This window comes from Narcine bancroftii, chromosome 1 (genome assembly GCF_036971445.1).
Source record: "Narcine bancroftii isolate sNarBan1 chromosome 1, sNarBan1.hap1, whole genome shotgun sequence".
Taxonomy (NCBI): domain Eukaryota; kingdom Metazoa; phylum Chordata; class Chondrichthyes; order Torpediniformes; family Narcinidae; genus Narcine; species Narcine bancroftii.
In genome coordinates, this window is record NC_091469.1 from 5316730 (window position 1) to 5335101 (window position 18372).

At 40.2% G+C, this 18372-nt stretch overlaps 1 long non-coding RNA gene across 1 annotated transcript in view; it reads left to right on the forward strand.

Annotated features, from left to right (window-relative positions):
- Positions 1–1017: 1017 nt before the first annotated feature.
- The window catches only part of LOC138763073 (uncharacterized), a 28406-nt gene continuing 11051 nt past the window's right edge, over positions 1018–18372 (forward strand). Inside the window, exons 1-3 of the long non-coding RNA XR_011357314.1 lie at positions 1018–1129; positions 7554–7644; positions 15130–15210. This is a non-coding gene — a long non-coding RNA (uncharacterized lncRNA). The remainder of the gene's footprint in view (positions 1130–7553; positions 7645–15129; positions 15211–18372) is intronic.

Genomic DNA, 18372 nt, shown 5'->3' on the forward strand with positions numbered 1-18372 from the left:
AACATGAAAGCCCCAGGACAGATCTTCAGAGATGTTAATATCCATGAATTTGAAGAACCCTTTCCATTCCTGACCCTTTGATGAGGACTGGTTCCATGACTTCCCCCTCTTGAAGTCCACAATTATCTCCTTTGTTTTGATAACATGGAATGCAAAGTTGTGCTTGTGACTCTACTCAACGAGCTGATCTATCTCCTTCCAGTACACTTCCTCATTGCGTCTGTGATTCTGCCAATAACCGTGGTGTCATTGGCAAATTTGTAAAAGGGATTTGAATTGTGCCTAGCCACACAGTCACAGGTGTAGAGCAAGTAGAGCAGTGGCCTAAGCACACATCCCTGAGGTGCGCCTGGGTTGATAGTCAATGAGGAGGAGATTTGGTTACCGATCCACACTGTCTGTGGTCTTCTGATGAGGAAGTCAAGGATCCAGTTGCAGAGGGGGCTGCAGAGGTCCAGATTTTGGAGCTTGTTGACCAGCACTGAGGGTTTGATGGTATTGAAACTGAGCTTTAGTCGATGAAGAGTAGCCTGATATATGTATTACTGTTGTCTAGGTGATCCGAGTGGAGAGCCAGTGATATTGCATCTGCTGTGGAGCGATTGTGATATTAGGTGAATTGCAGTGGGCCCATATCTTTACTTAGGTACGAGTGAATTCTAACCAATGAAAGCATTTCTATTCTCTCTATAAGTAAAGTCCTTCCTCCCTTGTCTTCATCTGTAATGCTTACACATCCTCCTTAACTACATATCCAGAATTGGACAGGAGGATCCTGACCAGTGATCTTAAAAGATTCAGCAAACTTCTGAGTATTTGTATGCAATGCTTCTGTTAATTAATATGCCTTTATATTACATGTACCTCTTCTTTGGTGCACCTCTGTCTCGGTGGCCAGGGAAGGCGATGGTCCTCCATTCTGGAGACGTGACCTACCGAGCGCAGTTGGATCTTCAGCAGCGTGGATTCGATGCTGTCGGCCTCTGCCATCTCGAGTACTTCGATGTTGGTGATGAAGTCGCTCCAATGAATGTTGAGGATGGAGCGGAGACAACGCTGGTGGAAGCGTTCTAGGAGCCGTAGTGATGCCGGTAGAGGACCCATGATTTGGAGCCGAACAGGAGTGTGGGTATGACAAAGGCACTGTATACGCTAATCTTTGTAAGGTTTTTCAGTTGGTTGTTTTTCCAGACTCTTTTGTGTAGTCTTCCAAAGGCGCTCTTTGCCTTGGCGAGAATGTTGTCTATCTCGTTGTCGATCCTTGCATCCGATGAAATGGTGCAGCCGAGATAGGTAAACTGGTTGACCATTTTGAGTTTTTTGTGCCCGATGGAGATGTTGGGGGGCTGGTAGTCATGGTGGGGAGCTGGCTGATGGAGGACCTCAGTTTTCTTCAAGCTGACTTCCAGACCAAACATTTTGGCAGTTTCCGCAAAACAGGACGTCAAGCGCTGAAGAGCTGGCTCTGAATGGGCAACTAATGCCTAAAGAAATCTCTTGGTGCCTGCCACATTGACCACCGCCAGTGGGCTGATAACGCCTCAAACCGTGCATCTTGGCGCCTCACAGTTCGGCGGGCAGCAACATCCTTTGAAGAAGACCGCAGAGCCTACCTCACTGACAAAAGACAAAGGAGGAAAAATCCAACACCCAACCCCAACCAACCAATTTTCCCTTGCAACCGCTGCAACCATGTCCCACATCGGACGTCAGCCACAAACGAGCCTGCAGCTGACGTGGACATTACCCCTCCATTAATCTTCGTCCGCGAAGCCAAGCCAAAGAAGATATTACATGTGCTTTAAGAACAATCTTGTATTGCTATCTTTTAAGGTCAATCAGTTCTTAAAATTGTCCACTTATTCTAGCTAACAAAATGTACTTGTTAGCATTAAATTTTATTCACCCTCTTGATTTCCATTTGACCAAACTCCCAAGTCTGTGGCAGTTCTCATAATTTTTCACTACATATCTGAATTTCATGCCATCTGCAAACCTTTAAGTTATGCCTGTATATCCAAGCACAGTTCATTAATATTTATCAAAAAGAACAGCGCTCCTGATATCGACCCTTGGGAAACACCATTGTATACATCACTTCATTCTGAAAAACAACTGTTCACCAACACACAGCTCAGTCAGTACAATGTTTTTCAATGTTGGCTGTGTGCCAGGTGGGGAGGATGCAGGAGGGAAAAGGAACAGTCTCTCAAGCAGCATCATTTCCTTCCTCCTCCTCCTCTTCCTCCAAGAACATTCTGGCATTCCCAAGGGAGCGCTACAGAGCAGACAGTTTCAAACTTCTCTCTCATGAAAATGCACTCACGAAAATACTATTCCAATTGCACTGCCAGAAAAGTCACTGTATAATCATGTACCTGAGGAGATAACATTTCCACAGTAACAAAAGGCTGTTTATTCTTTCAAGTATGCTCTCCTCTTCAATTAGATCATGGCTGCTCTGTTTCTTTACTCCATGTCCCTTGGAGAGAGTTCGACATTTACACCACCATTTGTGTGAAGAAATGTCACCCAGCTACACATCTGAACAACCATGTTCCAATGCTGTTTTGCCCATTCTTATCGGTTTATCTACCAGAGGAAGTAGTTCAGTAGTTCCTCTCTATCTGCTCTATCAAAACCTTTATTCATCTCTAACATCTCAATTAGAGTTCTCCTTATTTTTAAACACCTGAGGAAATACCTGCCAGTTTACGTGATTTGTATTTTAATCCTTTAAGCAGCATCGAAACATGAAAAGTAGGAGGAGAAGTAGGCCATTCCACCCTTTTATGTCTGCTGTGCCCTCATTATGATCATGGCTGATCATCCATTCCTTTCCCCATGCCCATTGATGCCTTTTGATTACCAAATGTTATCCAACTCCTTAAAAACCTTCAGCAACATGACTGGTACACTATCAATAATACCAAAAGACTGGAGTTGCAGGACGAGAGGCTTTTAATGCCATAAGACTTGGACAATGCTCCTGTTCTGGCCCAATCCCAGGTCTTGTACTGAGGGAGGGACTTGGCTTACTGCTTTTATTAGGGGATTCCAGGGGGTGGAGTCTCCGAGGGAAGGTGGGCCAGCCATACATTTGAACCAAACTCAGTGCCAGTAACCAAGTAACAGTATACCATTGTGTATCAATGGTCTATATAGCTTTCTGCTGTAGTAAATTCCTCAAATTCACCATGCCTGAGTGAAGGCACTTCTCTGTATCTAGATTCTAAATCTCTTGCACTATAATCTGAGATTGTGACCTCTCATTCGAGATATGCTGGCCTGGGGAAACATCCATCATCTATCCAATCTTTGTCAGTATTTTGTAAGTTTCAATGAGATTCTTCATCACTTACAAAACTCTAATGAAAACAAATGCAGTCACAGAATGCTGGTACAGCAGTTCCAGCATTCCAGCAAGCAGTCTGGTTAACCCTCAATCCCCTCCCCTATGAAAAGCATCTCCTTTCTTAGGTAAGAGACCAAAACTGTGCACTTCAACTTGAAGAGTGGTCCTCCCAGGATCCTGTATCAAAAATTCCTTGCTCCTGTACTCAAATCATCCTAGTGTCAAGGCCGGCATACTATTGGTCTTTTTAACTGTGTGCTGCACCTGCCTGTTTGCATTCATTCTTTGATAAGAACACGCAACTCATTTTACCTAATCTAACACCATTTAAATAATTCACCACATTTTCGTTATCCAAGTGGATAATTTCACATTTATCTTGGATCTGTCATGTTTATGCTCAATTACTCACCCAGAAGCCTCTGCATTCTCCTCACAATTCATAAATCCACCCAGTGCAGGGTTGATGAAAAGCTGAGAAGTTGTACACAGATATTCTGTTCCCAATCTAAGTAGTTAAATTATGAAATGAAAAGCCAAACCCTCAGGTACAGTGTCCGTCTAGTAGCCTTCTGCCACATGGAACAAGATCTCATTATTCCTTCTCTCCATCTCTGACCAATTATTTTTCAATGCCTGCGATTTGTGTATTTATTTACTTAGACACACAGCACAGGACCAGGCCCTTTCAGCCCTCAAACCCGTACCGCCCGAATACACCCAAATGACATACACCCCCAATGTTTTAAATGGTGGGAGGAAATCAGAGCAATTGGAGGAAACCCGCGCAGACACGGGGCGAACATACAAACTCTTTTCAAACAGCACCAGATTAGACCCCTGATGACTGGTGCTGTAACAGCATGGTGCTAACTGTGCCTCCAATTACCTTAATTTAATTTAACATACTAATCTTTTATGTGAAACTTTATCAAAGGCACTCATCTCACTTATCTATTCTACCAGTTCCATCCTCAAAAAACTCCAATAGTTTTGTCAAACACATTTTTGTTTCCAGAAATCCATGGCGACTTCATATGGATCCCTCTGATATTTTCCAAGTGTCTGTTACCTCGTCCTTTATAATAGTGTCTAGCAATTTCCCCAGTACTGATGGTTTGCAGCTTCTTGTTTTCTCAGTCCTTCCATTTTTTAAAAATAACGGGGTTACATTTGTCACCCTCGAGTCTGCAGGAACTGTTCCAATATCCACAAAATTCGGGAAAATAATGACTAATACATCCACGGGTGCAACTTCCTTTAGTACTCCGGAATGCAAATTATTGGACCCGGGGGATTTATCAGCTTTCAGAGCCATTAATTTCTCCAGCATTATTTTCTTATTTGCATTTATTTCCTTTAGTTCCTCATCTTCAATAAATTCTTAGTTCATTAACATTTCTGGAAGTTACTTGCATCTTCTTCAGTATAACCAAAACCAAATTATTTGTTTAATTGCTCTGCCATTTCTCAGTTCCCTATGATGAAGTCTCATCATTCTGTCTGTAGGGGGACCTACACTTGACTTCATTTTGTTTTTACATTAGAAGGCAATACATTCTGGTGACTCTGCCTTCAGGTAAGACACACAGCTGTATCAGTAACACTGAGTTCTAGAATTTCATGGCCCAAACATAGAACAAAGTGCTGAAGTCCAGAAGTGAGGTTAAAGAGATTACCCTTGACATGAAGTATTGAGCAAGTGTGACATCAAAGATCATTAGTAACGTACCTTCGCCATGGGTTTGCAGAGGTTCAAGAAAGTGGCTCAGCCCCACTTTCTTCCTCAAGGACAGTTAGGGTTGGAGAATAAACACTAGCCTTACCAGTGATACCCATTTTTTGTACAAGGTATATGAAGAGAACCACACAGAAGAACCATTTCAGTACATGAAAACTAAATTTAAAAAGCACCCTTTTTACTTCAATTGCAGTTCTTTTCCTAAATTTCAGTATTCTTTTAAATTGAAAATCAGAAATTCCAATTGCACAGCACTCACTGAGAACTGCCCCAAGTCTATCAGCCTCAATTTGCATTATCAAGTCCTTGAAATAGGTCTGGAACCTATGATATTCTGACAGGCAAGCAAGAGAGCCACTGCTGAATACAAACTTACTTTTGTACAAAGAATATAAAAAATAGGAGCAGGAAATGGACTATTTGACCTGTCGAGCCTTCTTTGCCATTTAATTAGATCGTGTCTGGTCATGGACTAAATTCCACTTACCTGCCTTTTCCCCATAACCCTTACTTCCCCAACATCAAAAATCTCTCTCTGTGTTTTAAGTATATTCAACGAGACACCCTCCACTGCTTACCTACACAGAAACATCCCCAAATTCACCACTCTCTGAAAAAAAGTGGTTCCTCTTCATTTCCATCCTAAACATACTCCCTCAAATCTTGAGGCTATGTCCCGTAGATCTAATCTCACCTACCAGTGAAAACAACTTTCCAGCCTCTATCTTATCTCTCCCTTTTATAATTTTCTATGTTTCTAAAAGATCTCATTTGATTCTTCTGAATTCCAAAGGATACAGACCCAAGGATCTCAATCTCTCTTCATAGGCTAATCCCCTCACCACTGAAATCAACCTGGGAAACTCCTCTGCACTGGCTCCAATGTCAGTATATCTTTGCTCAAGAATGGAGACGAGAATTGCACACAGTACTCCACAATTGCAACAGAACCTCCCTGCTCATAAATTCAATCCCTCCAGCAATGAAGACCAACATTCCATTGCCTTCTTCATAACCTGTTGCACTAGCAATTCCAAGACCTTCTGCATGACAGAATGCTTCCATCTTTCACCATTTAAGTAATAATCTGATCTTCTATGTTTCATTTCAAAGTAGAAGACCTTGCATTTACCAACATTTTAGTCCATTTGCCAAACCCTCATCTGCTCACCTAACCTATTTTTATCTCTCTCTGCAGGTTCTTCATATTCTTTGCACAATTTGCTTTTCCACTTGTTATTGTCATCAGTAAATATAGATACACTACCCTCTGCCCTTTCTTCCAAATCATCGATGTATAACATGAACAGTTATGGGCCCAGCACTGGCCTCTATGACACTCCACTCACCACTGATTGTCATCCAGATAAACATTCATTTATCCCAACTTTCGTTGTTTAACCAATCTTCTACATTACCCACAACTATATGCATCCTTATCTTTAGTACACAACATCCTCCTGTTCCCCTCTGCCCACCATGGCCATGACATTCCCAAAGAACTCCAATAAGTTTGTCAGACAAGACCTGCCTTCCTGAATCTATGCTGCACCTGCCTGATAGAACCATTTCTAGCTTATTCCTGAGAGGATACTCATTGCTAATGTCATAATGAAGCCCCATGGCTCAACTTGAGATTCTCTTATTGCCTTCTCATGTACAGTAAATCCCTGAATAATGCCATTTTGTTCAAAATGGTTGAGGTATAATCTTGATTAGGGAAAAAAAATACTGCACCACACTTTGTTATTGTTTGGGTTTGAACTGAATGCTGGTATGTGCTGCTGCTTCTTCCAATTTTTGCTTTTCAAACATTTATTCCTTGATTTATTCCTGTTGCTATGTGCACTGTTCACCTCTGTTGACTGCGCCTACAAAACCCCCCCCCAGCTAATCAAGAAGTTCAAGCAATCACAGCACCAGCATTACCACGATCATCAATACCACCCATCACTGCACCCCAATCTGAGGCAACAACCTGGTATTCTTGCAACTCTCCCACCTGCACTTCCTGTGATGATGACAACCAAGCGTTTCTCTGCCCTCAGTGATGATGATCTCTGCGGGATCCCAGTAGCCTCCCTCCCTATACTATTCACTACCACTACAGAAGCCGTCACTCATTCATTCACCAAAATTGATTAATTTTTTAAAATTTGGTTTTATTAATCTTTCTTAAGTGTCTGTATTGCACACATTTATTTCAATATTTAATATTAGAAGCGTTTATGGTCATTATTTAGAAGTCTGGTGATGTTTTTGTGACCAGAAATAAACCATAGGAACTTAGCTCTTGTTTTATCATTGAGCCTCTGGTAAAATTGGTTTTGGTTAATGTTCTTTCACTTAAAGTAACACTTTCCAAGAATCCATCAACAATGTTACGTGAGGACCTGCTGTATTCACAGGATATGAAATATGCCATCAAACTCATCATTTATTCTCCACCTCTAATAGGTCCTTCAACTAAGTGACTTGCTAAGCCATTTCAGAGGGCAGTTAACGTGGATGGATCTGAAGTTGCACATAGAGGAGACCAAGAAAAGGGGTATAAATTGTTTTTTATGATAATCTGGTAGTTATAATTATTGATACTTAGTATTTTACTCCAGAAGGGAAATATTAACCATTCTCTGCAAAGTATGAAATTAAGATGGAGAAGAGCTCTGAAATTTTGTTGTTCTTTATTTCACTTTCAACATTTAGTATTTTACACTATTCTTCAAGAAGACAGATCAGTACAGCAGAGGAACAGGCCCTTTGGTCCATGATCTCTGTGCTATCAACCATGATGCCAAATTAAATCAATCCCATCTGCCAGAAGGAGTCTATATCCTTTCATTCCCTTTCTGTTCGTGCAGTTGCCTAGATCACCCATTATCAACAGGGGCCACCGCGCATTTAATTAAAAGCCTTGTTTTCTTTTCACCTTATGTAACATGCACATTTTTAAATCTTTTATGTAGTTGGTAGGAGAAAAGTACTGAGGAAACTAAACTTGACTGCTTCGCAGGGAAGGGTGGCCATAGACTTTGAGCGGAGTCCTAGGAGGGGCCAGAGCTGATAAAAGGTTGGGAATGGCTGGACTAGATGCCTCTTAAATGCTGTATCATATCTGCTTCCACTACTTGCCTTGGCGTTCACACCAGACACTGTGTAAAAAAAAATGCCTCAAATATCATCTTTAAACTTTCCTCCTCTCACCTTTAAACAATATCTTCTGGTATTTGTCATTTCCACCCCGAGTAAAAGACTCTGACAATCTACCCTCTCTATGCCTCTCATAATTTTATATTCAGTACTTCTTGAACAGGTCTCCCCTCGGCCTCTAACACACCAGAGAAAACAATCTAGGTTTGTCCTACCTGTGCTTATAGTTCGTACTCTCAAAACTAGCAACATCCTGGTGAATCTCTTCTGTGACCTCTCCAAAGCTTCCACATCTGTCCTGCAATGTGGTGAACGGAATTGCACACAGTTCTCCAAATAGCGTCTAACCAAAGTTTAACACAGATGCAACATGACTTCCCAACTTTTGGATTCAGTGCCCCAACAAATGAAGGCAGGCATGATGTAGTCCTTCCTTCTTGACTATATTACAGATAGTGTTCTCAAATTTACTACAACTGAACTACTTTTGATCAAATGAGGAGTATCAGCGTGAAATACTCAGGTTTTTCTTTGTATTATTAAAGACCTTCAGGTGCTTTTCTGGGATTACATTTTAAGAGTTTTATATGGTTCTGGGACAAGGGTATAGCAACTGGTAGATGGGGATAGGGAGCAACGTGGACAGAAATAATCAAAATCATTGAGTGTGAACTGGATTGCTAGAGCTGAACTTTCCTGCCTATCATTTTCAGTAGTTCAGGTACTGGCAGTTCAGTACAGAACAGACCTGTATCCCAGCGACAGTCAGCACCTTCAGTGCAGAAGGGACCTGCATCCCAGGGACAGTCAAATCCCTCTGTAGAGAAGGGATCTGCATCCCGGAGACAGTCAACACCTTGAGGAGAAATTCTAGCTTGTACCCCAGGAGGTTGGCTGAATTAGAGCATTATGGCTCTAAGGAGAGACTAGATAGACTGCTTCCCCTGGAGCGGTGGAGGCTGAGAAGAGACCAAATATAAAATTATGAGGAGGATAGGTAAGGTATTCATTTTCTCCCCAAAGTGTGTGTCAAAGACAGGAGAGTGCAGATTTAGGATGAGAGGTAGAAGGTTTAGATCTGAGAGGACTTTATATTACCGAGAGAGTGGATAAAGCCTGGAATGCATTTCCTGAAGCAGTAATGGAGACAGATACTCTCATGACTCTCATGACTTTCAAGAAGCATCTAGATAAGTACTTGAATTGCCAATGCACAGGCTATGGTCCTAATGCAAGTGAATATGATTAGTGAAGATAGGTACAATGGCCGGCATGAATATGATGGGCTAAAGGGGCTGTTTCTATGCTATACAACTCTGATTTTGTGAAGGGCACCAGCTTCTGAGGAGAGAACCAGAATCCCTGCGAAGGTCAATATATTCTGGATCTTTGAACCCCAGTGAGAGTTAACACCGTCAGGTAAAGAGAGAACAGAAACCTGGGAGATGAAGCGAGAGAAAAGTCAAATGTTCCATCACATTATTTTCCCTTCTCTGATCAGGGAGGTTTGCAAATTACGCATTTTGCTTTGATTCAATTATTCCAAGTGGAAAGAAATCATGCAAATCTTCATTTTCCTCTCTAGGTAACGCCTAACACACTGGAGTTAAAAATGAAAAATTCCTCCTATGTTTTTCTAATCTTGTGACAGGTTGAAGATCAATGGTATATGGTCACTTCTCCTCCCTTGAAAAAGAAGGGTCATTTCCAGTTGCCAACTCAAATTGGATGCCTTCCTGGAGGCTTTGACACACTATGTGCCACTTCCAACTGCCCCACCCGGGAAAACAGTCATTCACCCTCTCAATATGTATAGGACTGTTAAAACTTTTCAAAAGGAACTCAGTGAAGAAAACACTTTGATTAATGCCTTAATTTTCTCCTGAGTCACCTATTATCCAGGATGCTTCAGGACATGGCTGAGGTATTGGCAACCCTGGATTCGAGTGAGGGATGGTGGTTGGCAATTAGTTGATGAAATTCCTTTTAAATGCTCATATAGGCTAATTTACCCTTGCTGTAACAGAAGTCAAAGCAGGCGAATATTTAGAAATGGCTAAACGAGGCACTATCGTCTTTTTTAATTTTAATTAACCCTGCTCATAGTCAGTGAGGCAAAGCTACTCTGCCCTCGCTCTCAGCCCCAGCTTCAGAAAGTGCCTCAGTGCTTTCGGGCTTTTTTTTTTGCTTTCTTTCTCTGACAGGCGAAGGGAAACAGACCTCCTTGAGCTAACACGGTCGCTATGGCAACAGGGCAGTGAGGAACAGGAAACAGCGCAAAATAGAATCTCATTCTGCTGAAGCCTGCAGTAGCTGCTGCAGAGCCAGCTCTCCCATGACAGGAGCTGAGCACCGACTGAACCCGTGATTAAGTCTGGAGCCTGCGTGAAAAAAAAAGACTGCAGTGGATGCTGAAGGAAGGTGGGGGTGGAATGGGAAAGGACAGAGCCCAAGTCCACACGTTGAGGGTGAAATCTGAGAGCACCGTTTTTAAGTTGCCAACCTTCAGCCAAACCTTCAGGAGCAATTTTAGGAGATACATTATCTGAGCAGGCTGGGGCTCTTTAGAAAAGAGGAGTTGCCCTAATAAAAGTCTTTGTAAGACCCGGCAAGCTGAAAATGGGAGTTTCCAAAATGAGGTCATTATATAAGATAGTCATTAAAAAAATCCAAGTGGTAAAAATGTTTAGCACCACCATTCGGATTGGTTGACATGAATAGTATAGAGGTAGGAAAATACTCAAGAAGAAACAACTGTTAAGGAGATACTGTTGATGAAGGAGGATCATGTTTGGCCAATTAGCCCTGTGCCTGCTTCTGTGCTGTAAAATCTATGTAATATCACAAACTCATTCTTTCTTCTGACCCTCGCCAAAGTATCATTCTATTGCAAGTATAATCCATTGTAGATAGTTCTCCCTGAAGCATCGTGGGAGATGGAGGGAAGGGTGATGGGCATTGAGGATGGATGCATGAGGAGCACAGCACACTTCCAACCTGCAGTATCACACCTTCACTACCCACCTTGCTGCCACTGACAATTAACATAAGGGAGGGGATAAGCCTCTGTCTGATCTTTCTCTCTACACTTTCTCTGCTCCCCCCACCCCCACCTGAAACACTGACTTCCATTGTGTTTCTACACTAGCACTGTGGATGGAATGCTCAGATGATCTGGTGCCAATAGGGACTCATGCGGTGCTGGAGAGTCATACAACATAGCCTGTGTTTCCATGCTGACCATCAAGTACCAATGTCTATGATTCTTATTTACAGCGCTTGGTTTATACCTTCCTAAGCCTGGAGATACTTGTGAGCGCTCCTCCAACACTCACTCAGGCAGTGCATTCCAATCCCAGTCACTCATTGGGTGAAAAGGTGCTCTCTCAAATCCTTTCTAAACCCTCAGCATAAAGCTATGCCCAATAATTTGAAGAAATTATTTCCTGCTACATACTACATACCCCTCATAATTTTACACATAGTAAAACCCCTGTTATCCGGAATTCAAGCAACCGGCAGCCTCAAGCAAAGATGGCAAAAAAAATTGCGGAAAATAAATAGGTAAAAAAATACGGGTTTTAAATTGACACACTTTGGCATTAGTTCACCAATCCACGCATTACACAATCTCATGTAACTGGAACATTCACTTATCCGGTATCTACCAATCCACATTGGTGCCAGAAAACAGGAGTTTTACTGTACTTCCCTCAGACCCCCTTCATCTCTTCCACTTCAAGGAAAACAAACCCAGCCTTTTCATTCTCTCCTTGTAACTGAAACATTCCATCCTGGAAACATCCTGGTGAATCTCCTCTGTACCCTCTCCAGTCCAGTCATGTTCTCCCTCGAGCATGATGACCAGAATTGTACACAAGACTCCAGTTGTGGCCTCTCTGCTGTTTCATACCCTCCCTGCTCTTCTATGCTATGGCCCATTGCTATGCCTATCTGTCATCCCCTTCACCTACAATTATCCACCTTGCTAGCAACAGAATCACCAATATAATTTGTGATTTAAGTACATTTAACAAGTTATACATCGCAAGCTCAAAAACATTCTCAACATATTTAGATCAACATTGCTATGAACTGGCTATGATAGTACAATAGTTATGTCACTGTGTCATGGTCCAGATAAGAACCAGTGTTTAAATCCCACCTCACCAGAACTGCAAGTAAAAAATATGGTATCAGTAAAAGTGACCATCAAACTGTCAGATAGGTGCTTAAAATTTCAGCTGGTTCAATAGTGTTCTTCAAGGAAAGCAACCTGATGACCCTTCCCAAGCTGGCCTGCGTGAGATTCCAATTAATATGGTTGACATTTAACTGCTTTGTGAATTAGCCTCATAAGTCACTATGTGGTGGCAAGCAAAAATAGGCAATAAATGCCAGTTTCACCAGTAACATACACATCCTGAGAATGAGCTTTTAAGAGCTTGTTCAATCATGAAGACCACTGCATCAGCTGCTGTATTGTGCTATGGAGTGTATCTTTAAATGTGAACATGCAGTTCTCTGTGATTCAAAGTAAAATGTTCATACTGTCATCCTGATTGGAGAGTCATGAGGTGCACGTGCTTTGCAGTAATGTAACATTGTCATAAACAGTCAGTCTATAGTTTAAAATCTAAACCTATAAATGGTTTAAGTAAGCTGCCTTGCAAATAAACCAGAGACACACTGCAGACGCTGGAATCCAATGCAAAACATGATCTGCTGGAGGAACTCAGCAGGTCGAGCACCATCAGTGGGAGAAAATAATGGTCAATGTTTTAGGCTGAAGGGTTCTGGCCTTAAACATTGACCATTCTTTCTCACCCATTGATGCTGCTCAACCTACTAAGTTCCCCAGCAGATCATGTTTTGATGCAAATAAACTATTCTGCTTTGAATACATGTATAGGTGTATACTGGCTCATAATACCTTTGTGGCAACTTTACAATTTAGAGACAAGAGTGGCAGTTTTCCTTTGAGATTAGAAAATTGGTTGAACACAGAATGAAGAATTATTAATCAGACAAGCGTGTTATCCCAATTTTCATCTGAAATTGATGTGTTCAAATCTCGTTCCCATTCATTCTTGATTCCCGTCCCTGAACATATTCTTAGGTCCATCAAATTACTATAAATAATTGCTATTGACCCACCATGGGAAAACTTTAAATCAAAAAATAAATCAAGAACATTCTGTGTACGACAATGTTTACAATTTAAATACAATTTAAGGATGTACATAGAATACATATGTCCAAAGTTAGATTATCTCGTTTTTATCCTGATGTTGATCCACTATGTGACAAATGTAAAATTTTTGAGGCCTCTCTGATTCATCTGTTCCGGGAGTATCCAGAACAACAAGAATATTGAGAACAATTTTAAAAAATCTATCACAGATTCTTAGGATTAAATTAGAACCATGTCCTTTTATTACTTTGTTTGGTTATTCTTTTGAAGAGAGGATTTCCTTGAATTCAGCTCGAAAAGGAATAATAGCTTTTACTTCATTGATGACCAGACGAGCAATTTTGATAAGATGGAAAGACAGTAGAGCACCAACTTATAACTTACAGGATGTTATGTCTTGCTTGAGTTTGGAAAAAAATTAGATATAATGTTAAAGAGATCACAGTTGAATTTGACAAGATATGGGGCCCACTCATCGACTATTATCATAATTTGATTACTTAGGCAGGGGTGCTCTAGGGGTTTTCTATCTGATGTCTGAGAGCCGATACTTTACAAATTATTTGCTGGTGACCATGTTTAGTGGGAGATTAGATTAGAATGGGGTTTCTTCTTCTTTTTTTCTTTTTTCTTTTGTTATTTTTTTTAACTAGAAGTGATTGGTCTATTTAGGTAATCACAATCTATATCTCAATATTAGAATGAGGTGAAATTCTCATATTTCACTTTTTTTGAGAATTATGTAAGACATTGTATAATTGATATGTGACTCATAGTCTTTATTGCATTATAGCAAAGCTATATAATTAATTAATATCTAAACCCTATATGTTGTGTCCTCGTTGTACCATCGGAGGTCTTAATAAACACTGAGAAGGCTTGTAAGTTTAAAAGCACAATTCTTTACTCACATTTGGTGACTGGTCATGTATTGATTCAATATCGCACTGAGCATGCTCACCACTCAAGTGTGATCCAGTTCTTACAGTCTTACAGTGTTCATGCTCCCAAGTTTCCTCAGTATATAACACTATACAGGTAGTATTTCTCTCTATCAAATTAATAAAAATGTTTTAAAATAAAAGATTGGTTGGAAGCCAGTCACTTTGTTTGTTTTAGACTTTTTTCCAACCCAAACTAATTTTTCATGGTTCATTTCTGCAACCCACTTGCATGGTATCTCAATTTTCAAAGGCTTTTCAACAAGAATGGATATCAGAAAACTGTGGTGACGAGGAACAGTGATACTGATATTGATCAAGCTTTATCGTGTCAATATTGAATTAAAATGAAACATAGGTATATTTGGATAAAAATTTTAAAAACTGCAGGATCTAGAAATCTGAAATAAAATCTGAAATCTATTAAATAAGAATTCCTCAGACCAGGTAGCGTCTGTGGACAGAGAAACGAAATTAACGTTTCAGGTCAAATATGCTTCACCAGACCCAATGAACTGTTTTATTGAGAGATTTGCAATGCATGCCTGAGCTTGAGAACCAGTCAGCATATGCACATGTTAATTAAACAATATCCTGAAGGAGAAAATGATACCTTGAGTGTCTAAAATGATATGCATGTAAAATAAAAGAGAAACACTTGTGGTGCACATTGGGCGAATGCTGTATGGTGTACTGTTGAATCTTCCTGCACTCTGCAAGATGAAAGTTATTTTGCTTTTTTTTACAGAAACTAATAGATTTAGCTTTAAACGAAAGCCACAAGAAATAGCTGAAAGATGTACATTCCAGATAAGGAACAAGATGTAAGGTGAGGCAATTAGTGAAGATACATGTTCATAAAAGATCTAAAAGTTACATTGCAATTTTGTGGCTTTTTTAGATTGTACCTTGCACAATAGATTTGTGTGTAAAGTGCTGGACAATTTCAGTCAAAGCTGTTGAGCAAGCAATATCTAGCATTTGAAAGTGCATGTAAAATGACTGGAGAGTTTTGTCCACCACAAATGACTGAAATAGTTGTGGTCTGTTATTAGAGTGCAATGACAGAGCTACACAACAGAGTCCAATATGTACTGGTGAGACCAATTCCGTCCGTTGCTATTGTTGCCATTGCCCATCACTCTTTGCAGCCTGGTCAGTTCAGAACAGCCAAATGTTTCAGTTGAAGTAATGCTCACATTTTAGCAGCCTGTAGATCCAAGGCTGAGGCAAGCCACAAAAGTAATTTCAGTGGCCATTCTTAACAAAAACAAAAAAGAGAAATTCATAATTTCAAACAGGAAGAAATTGGGATTGTACAATATCTATATTATATGCAGTAATGGCAATAAAAACGAGCTTTCAAGTAAAAATGAACTAGTGCTTTGATGTGCAAATTAATATTGCTGTTGGATCATCCAAGATGAGTCAAGCCATATACACTGTAGCAAGTTCAATTGGATATCATCAAATCACAATGAAAACCTACTCTTGTGAGGTTCTGTAAATATTGGTGCAAAAGGAGCCACCTATCATTGCAAACCATTAAAAAAGGATCCACCTTAATTGTGAAGGTGTGGTGTATTACTTAAATGTAATGTTTCTTCTTTTATAATAGTGACTGAATTCATTTGCAAATTGGCTGCAAAGTACTTTGGGCCACCTGAGATCAGGAATAGCATGATGTAAAACACGATTCTTGCTCTTCATCCCTACCACTCTATTTCTTCAACCTTCCTTTTGATCGGTCACCATATTATCTCCTTGTATAATTTTGTGCCATATTTTCTTATTTCATTGTTGACGTGAAACAAGTTGCTCTGCCAAAGGTCCATATAAATGTATGTTATTAACTTTGTTGTGGATGAGCCACTCTACCCTCCCAGTGCCTTTCACAAATAAAGAAGAAAACTATACTCTAAAAGAAGTATTTAGCCCAGATGTCTTTGCAAACTAGCCAGGGTGTATCCCATTGGCAAAATGCAAGAGTAAAATATAACAATCAAAGGCAATATAGAACCTGGATCTGCCACAGGGATCTCATCTGGATGAGACAAAAATGGGATGGAATAGGTGCAATGTTTGCAACTTCAACTGTTTTTCATAATTAGCATAAATTATTTGGATTCAGGAACAGGCAATTTATTTTTGAATATTTTATTTTTGATTTTTCAAATCCAAAACAACAATACAATCTTTCTCAACAATGATAAATTACATTCAGAGTCCATTCCCCCCCACCCCTCTCCCTTCTCTCACATACCCTAATACCCCAAGGAAAGGATTATCTAAATTTCCTCCTAGCAGGATCTCACCTTTGTACACAGCCAGGTTGAATGGATAAAAGTTCCAATCTCCACACCACACCTAAAGCACATTTCCAAAACTTCTGGTTTGGATTATGTAATTTTTGTAGTGTGAGGTACAGTTTATGCAGGAAATTGTTCTGTACCAACTTGCACCTGGCATTAATAACTGCTGTCATGCTATCCTGACACAGATCTGCCTATGTCCGTCTCCCACCTTTCCCTCGACTTGTACAAGTCCGGCTTTGGGCCCTCACATTGGAATAGGAGATACATCATCAAAATAAATGTACATGTATTTCCCTTTCGAATTAGAATCTCCATGTCACTACACATGGCTGGGGCCATAAATGGTCCCAAATTATCCCATAAGAAAGATCTTAACTGAAGATAGCAGATAAAGGTTTTATTTGACAAATCATACTCATTCCTCAGCTGTTCAAATGACATGAGTTGCCCCTGTTCATAACAATCCTTGATACACCTAATCCCCTTCCAGCAACAGGTGTCCAGGATCTTATTATCCAGAGTCATAGGTATTAATCTGTTCAGGGGCAAGGTCATTTTAGGAGACAACCCCATCTTTAGCCTGATACATTGATGTATTTTTTTCCTTGTCTGTATTACATGTTTTAATATGGGGTTATCGGCTTCCCTTGCTATCAATTTACTGTCCTATTTATATATTAACTCTCCTGCTCTTTTCTCCTACCGTGTGCAGTCCAATTTGTGCCCAGAAGGGGGGTACTACCTCGCTCATAGAGGGAAGCGATAAACCTCGACTGAGCCCAATAATATTTTTTGAAGTCTGATAATTTCAAACCTTTCAGTTTGTAACTCCAAGTCAATTTTTTCATGGACACCTTAAGCATCTTAAAGCAGCTCTGAAGCAATGGGTTGGGCAAGGACTGAAATAAATATTGCAGTCTTGGCAACACATTCATTTTAACACAATTAACCCTATCTCACAAAAGTTTTGGGCAGGGTTTTCCATCTATCAAAATCCTCCTCAATATTCCAGAGCGAAGGGAGATAATTGAGTTTATGTAAATTACTCAAATCCTTATCTACTTTTATCCCCAAATATTTTATGCCCTCTTGCTGCCATTTAAACTGGGTCCCTTGTCGGTACTGCCTGTGACAATGGCATGATTTCACTTTTATCCAAATTTATCTTGTACCTAGAGATCTTGCCATAATCTTTCAGTGTGATCTTCAGCCTGGCCAACAATTCCCCTGGGTCAGTCAAATATACTAGCACATCATCCACAAATAAATTGATTTTGTGCTCTGTTACACCTCACCAGCAGCAATTGAAAGATGCATAAGTAGATGGATTAAATTTAACTCAAAATTTATTAACAATTGTCAATAATATAATTATCTCAATAAACTCAACACCCAAACATAAGCCTTCATGGCAACTATATACTAACAATAGATATTTATAGTGTGTATGTAAAAAGAAATACTCAGACCATTACAATCTAAGCCCGAATGCCCCAAAATAAACTCCCAAAACAAAACCCCAAATCAGTCTTGTCAAGTAAGTCAGTCAAAAGAACAGTCCATAGAACCTGGTCTCCAGGTTTTAATGTCTTAGTTCAGTTGTGCATGGGTCTTTGAGTTGAACGTGGAGAGAGATGACTGTTCACTGAGCAGAGTTACTACCTTAGCAGGTGAAC